Genomic DNA, 5,781 nt, shown 5'->3' on the forward strand with positions numbered 1-5,781 from the left:
AATGTAGGCTGGCTTCAGAATCCAAGTGCTGGAATTAACAAGCATTCACCTTCATGTCCAGCTTTAGACACATTTTGTAAGAGTATTTTAGGGAAGGGTCTACAGGGTGTTCAGGTCTCATTACTAGATTGGACTCATAGTTATCCGCCTGTTTACAGCCTCACAAGAGCTGGGATTACAGGCGCCCGCCACCATGCCCAGTCTCAGTGGCATCTCAGCATGCCCCAGGGGCGAGGCCGGCAGGGCAGGCCCAGGAATTGAACCCCTGGTCTCTGCCCCTGCTTGCAGGCACTTTAATCCGCTGAGTTATTTGGCCAGACCTTGAAAAATTAATTTTAATGGCTGTCTAGGTATAATAGCTAGTTCATCTAATACCTAATTAATAAACTTTTTTCCTTTGTGAGACAGGTCTTGCTATGTAGTTCAGCTAGCCTTGAGCTCACTTTGTAGCCCAGGATAGTCTCAAACTCCAAAGGATTCTCTGCCTCAGCCTCCTGAGTGTGGAGATTACAGGGGTGCGCCACCACACCCAGTTTAGACTTTTAAAGGTTTTTTTGTTGTTTTTTACAAGCAAGGCTAGGTATATATTTAACATACTTTTCCTATATTATTTCCTTATAATAAATTCACAGAAATATAATTACTGACTCAAAGAAAATACCTCTTTGTAAGATTTTGAATGTTAACAGGCTTCCTAGAAATAAATTTTTTTCACCAGCAAGAGCATGATAATATGGTGGCTGTATTTCCTTTCTAATCTTGAGTATTATCAGTCATCATGATTATGGCTTTAAAAGGATCCGGTAGCATTTTCTTCACATTTCCTGTCTAGTTTACTCCTACATATGTGCTGTGTTTCTGTTTCATGGTTTTCTCTTTACAACGATATGTTTCTTTGTCCTCTTTACATCTTTTTTTTTTTTTTTTTCCCGGTACCAGGGATTGAACTCAGGACCTTGTGCTTCCCGCGGAAGAACCTATTCTACTGAGCTATCTCTCCAGCCCCTCCTTTACGTCTTAATCTACAAAAATTCTGCTTTCTTCTGTTGAGACTGCCAAATGTCACTGACTTGCAAATGTAACACCAGTCTTTGAAATGCATCCCAAAATGTTTCCCACTAGACGTATATTTTTAGTCTATAACTTTGGTTGTTCTGTTGATGACTCATATGAGGGTGACGGTGATTCATGTGATTTCAGTGAGCACGAGGATCCCAAAGAAGTGTAGAATTTCCTATAACCTGGTATTTTAAAAAGTAAGTCTTGTGTATAAGCAGGAACATATAGTTTCCAACAGATTTAGCTGATATTAAAACATAGAATAAGGAAAACTGCTTTCAATAAAATGAATTTTCAAGTAAAAGAATAAAACAATAAGGGGCAGAATTTGAATAAACATTTGGAGTACAGTAGACACAAAAATAGACTAAAGGAAATTGATGATTCACTCAATGTAGGCACATAGCTCTTTATCCAATTCCTTTCTTGCCACATGTGGTGAAGAATTCAGAAATGTGGGGATTTTGGACAAGAAAGTAATGCACATGCTGTATACTCTTAACACACCAGTGGGATCTGGAGCACTTGTAATGAAACATTAGGATTAGCTCTTAAGTAGGATTAAATAAAGACTAGAAATAATCTCAAATGGCCAATGGTACAATCATTAGGCCAGACTTTGCCATGAATTTGCCATGAATTTATGACAAACCTCAAAGTCTCTTAAGCTGGGGAGGGGTTGAAATTTTAGATACAGTAATGATCTGTAGACCTGCGTAAGCCAATTACTTTCGAATTTCAACATCTGGCCTGTTCTGGGAATGACTGAAGAGTATTTTTAAGTCTTGACTGTTAGATAGTCTTGTGGTTTGGGGTGTTTAGTCTAAAGGCAAAGAGTGCAATTTTAGAAGAACAAAGTACAGACTTTGAAGTATTTATTGAAAAGGTAATGGGTAAAATGTCTTATCAACTCACATTCTTGACCTTTGTAGTCAGTCATTATTTCAGTGTGGTGTTCTGGTTGGAAAGAATTGAAGTGAACACCAAAACATCCTAACAAGTGTTAATATAAAATCAGTATTTTCCCTTCAACCCCACCTATGTGTCTCTGTTCTTTCTTGTGAGCACCCAGAAGCATGTCTAACAGAAGCGTGTCTTTCCAAATATTGTACAACTGCACAGATATTCTTTCATTTGAGTCTTTTAAAGTGTCAACAATAAGGAAACTTACTCAGCCATGTAAATCTGGTGGCTTCTGTGGGTCAGACTGTGAGGGCAAGGTACAGGGTGGGTACAGTCTGGTGTGTGTGAAACACAAATAGAAGGTTACACTACCCGGTAATGGAAGATGTGACGGGTAGTAGTGTGTGCCCCAGAACACCCTGTTCTGACATGAGGGAAGAGCCGCAAGATTAAATCAGCCAGGTGATGGCAGCAGGATTTAAGATTATTCTAAGAGGGACCCTGCCCCTTAGTTCAGTTCTCTTAAGTGGCTGCTTCAACAAAGCAGTCAGGCTTAGGTTGCTGTGGTTCGATCCCCACAACTCAAGCCAGCCAAACCTGCCCTTAAGTCATGCAGAGCAAAAAAATAAAAAAAAAAAAAGATTATTCTAAGATGGTAGTTTTGGAAAGGAGAAGAACTAGGAAACATGACAATGTCAAGCCATACAGTTATATGTAAAAGATGAGCAAGGCAATGATCCGGAGAATCTTCAGAAGATTTTTTTTTTTTTTTTTCGGAACCGGGGATTGAACTCAGGCCGTTGTGCTTGCCAGGGAAGCGCATATTCCACTGAGCCATCTCCCCGGCCCCACAGAAGATTTTTTAATCTAGCAATTATTGGGAAAGATTCTCACCCTGACTAACTATATATGCTAATACCTGCGAACTAAGCTACTGCACTGCAGATGGTAATTTGTAATAGTAGTTTCATGTTTGGAGTGCCTGTCATTCTGGTATTCTGAATATGGGCTGCTTGTCATGACATGCCAGTTGCTGCCATGATGTCTCTTGGGTAGGTGGATGTTCAAGAAGAAGGGGGTGGTGAATGAAAGCAAGAGACAGGAAAAGGAATATTGTGGGACTGTCCTGCTTCAAGGTTGTATATGGTGAGATTTTTGGATTTATGTGCAAACATGAGAAGTATAGAATTCTTTATCCTATTTTTAAAATATAATCTAATTTTTAAATGTTTTTTATCATATTATGTAGGGACCTAAAGTTCAGCATATCAATACTTGATGAAAAATACCTGTTCCTTATTATGCCTAAGATGTTTGATATGCAGACAGATAGTGAGGTTAAGCTTAATAGCCTAAGTTGTTTGATAAATAACAATAAGCTTGTCTTCTGGATGGTTAACAACCTAAGTTTGCAGACCAAAATTAGAGAAAAAGGAGGGCTGCAAGGAAAGTCAACATTTTGGCCCTAACCCTCTAAGGTCAATTAAGACTCAGGACATATGAGAATTTGTGCTATAACGTCATGTAACTCGGTAGTGTCCCAAATTTTCTGATCAAGGAGATTATGGGGCCAAAGAGGAAAGTGATCGATGATGTAGAGTGTGCCTAAGGAGAGTCACATGGAGAGAAAACATTCTCTCAGCCTTTCACAGAGAGCACATTGGCCAAGCAATGGCTGTGACTCATCCACATGGCTGACACTGACAAAGGTTCTACAATCTGAGGTACAGGATCTCAGAATAAATCCTGAGGGGATTTCACTGACCTTATCAGACCCAAAAGCTACAACTCTTGTTGCATAGGTCCTGCTTTACCTTGGTCTTAACCATCCAGTAGAAAAGTATGAAGACGAAATATAGGAAGTAAAGCCATGCTGTTATGTTGAGCTGTGGGGGACTCAAGTCAACAATTTCTGACATTGCCAGTTAAACAGAAGACCCAATGCTATTATGGTCTACTGGACTCTTTTAGAATATTTTGCTGAGTTTACACACCTATAATATTCAAATAACAGAACTTAACAAAAAAAGGGTATACAGATGAATGTCCATTTTGTATCTGTGTATTCAAAGTGGGTAGGATAGATATATAGTTACATTCTCTTAATGAATGGAATGATTTGTTCTAATGGTGTTTTTAAATAAGATCTCAAGTCCGCATCTTGTACAGCAATTAACCACTAAGAAGAATGTATGCAATGTGTTAATTATTGAAACTGTCCTAGCGATTTGATTTGAAACTGTCTCATTGCTATTTGTTTATCAATAAAATTATGAAAAAAAAATTAAAAATAAGATGGTAGTTTTCAAAGTGTGGTACATGGACCAGTAGAGGCAGTATCATCAGAAAACTAATCAGAAATGCCCTAGCCCTACTGAATTGAAAGCTCGGGTGACCAAGTGATTTAGCTCACCTCAACTAAATCATCCAGGTGGTTCTGGTGCACACTGAAGTTTATGAACCACTGCTGTAATTAGCCAATCTGAAAAGAAAAATCATACAGTACATACTATTGCCCTAAAAGGCAAGGCATGGGAATGACAGAGGAAAGGAATGGAGTAATAGGTTGTGAAAATGAAAGACAAGCTGGGGATATAGTTCAGTGGCTTACATGCCTACCTGGCAAGTGCAAGGTCCTGAGTTCGATCCCTAGTGTAACATCCCCCCCCCCCAAAAGAAAGTCAAGGTTGAAAAGGTAAGCGTGTTTCACTTAGGGTCTCATAGATCATGTTAAAGACTTTAAATTTCATTCAGTGAATATTTATTCCTGTCTCATAAGTAGAGTACACAAGGTTGTAAAAGCAAAAGTACAATATACAAAGCAGAATCCTTGTTCTCATGGAATTTGGCCTAATAAGCAAATATATGTCAGATGTTAAAAAAAAAACTGTGATGATGCAAGAGCTTCAAAAGATGGCGAAAGAAAATTACACTGAATGAAAAGACACAATACCAAGGGTTACTTCTGTATCATCCCACTTACATAGCATTCTTGAAGTCACAGAACCAGAAAGGGATAACAAGTTAGTGATTGCTGGGATTAAGGATAAATTGGGAGTCGGAGAAGGGGAGTACGGTATCAGTGGACAGTGCTGTGTGATCTCGGTGTCTGCCTGTGCTCCTGTGTTAAAGGTTCAAGCCCCAAATCAGTGCAGTTGAGAGGTGGTGGAAACTGTAAGAAGTGAGCTAGGGGCAACCCCACTGCGGGAAGCCTGTCTCTTTCTGCCTGTCTCATCTAGTGCTGCCTCGCCACAAGCACAGAAGTGAGCTCAACCCAGGTGTGACGACACATCGGTAGTCTCAGGTACTTGTGAGGCTGAGGCAGAAGGATCACTGAGCCAAAGAGTGTAGACTAGGCAAAATAATGAGTCTCTTTCTCAGAAGGAAAAGAAAGAGAAGGAGGAGGAAGAATGGGAGAGGAAAGGAAAGAAAGAGAAGTCCATCATTCCAGAACCATGCTAAATCCGTCTGTGGACTGATCAGTAATGTGCAGCCAAAAGCCACACCGATGAGTGCTTGAGGCCTTGGGGGAGTCTAGATTTAAGCATGCCAAGGAAGGAGGAAGAGTAGGGACAGACACGGGTAGGAGAAGAAAGAGGAACGGGACCAATCAATCAAGGGCCGAAATCTTCAACACTGAATCAAAATAACCCTTTTCTCATTATAAGCACGAAGAATCCTTTGGCGGTGGACATGTGGAAACGTTCTCTGTCTTGACAGTATTGACGTTAAACTCTACTTATGTATGATGTTTTACTCTAGTTTTGGAAAATGTAACCATCAGAGGAAACTACGTAAAGGGTGTATAGGATATTTATA

General features: G+C 39.8%; 1 long non-coding RNA gene across 1 annotated transcript in view; it reads left to right on the top strand.

The window, feature by feature from the left end:
* Positions 1-5,781, top strand: part of LOC111818051 — a 20,308-nt gene that overhangs the window by 10,162 nt on the left and 4,365 nt on the right. Inside the window, exon 2 of the long non-coding RNA XR_002822123.1 lies at positions 549-556. This is a non-coding gene — a long non-coding RNA (uncharacterized LOC111818051). The remainder of the gene's footprint in view (positions 1-548; positions 557-5,781) is intronic.

Source organism: Octodon degus, unplaced genomic scaffold, assembly GCF_000260255.1.
Source record: "Octodon degus isolate 3935 unplaced genomic scaffold, OctDeg1.0 scaffold00078, whole genome shotgun sequence".
Classification (NCBI taxonomy): domain Eukaryota; kingdom Metazoa; phylum Chordata; class Mammalia; order Rodentia; family Octodontidae; genus Octodon; species Octodon degus.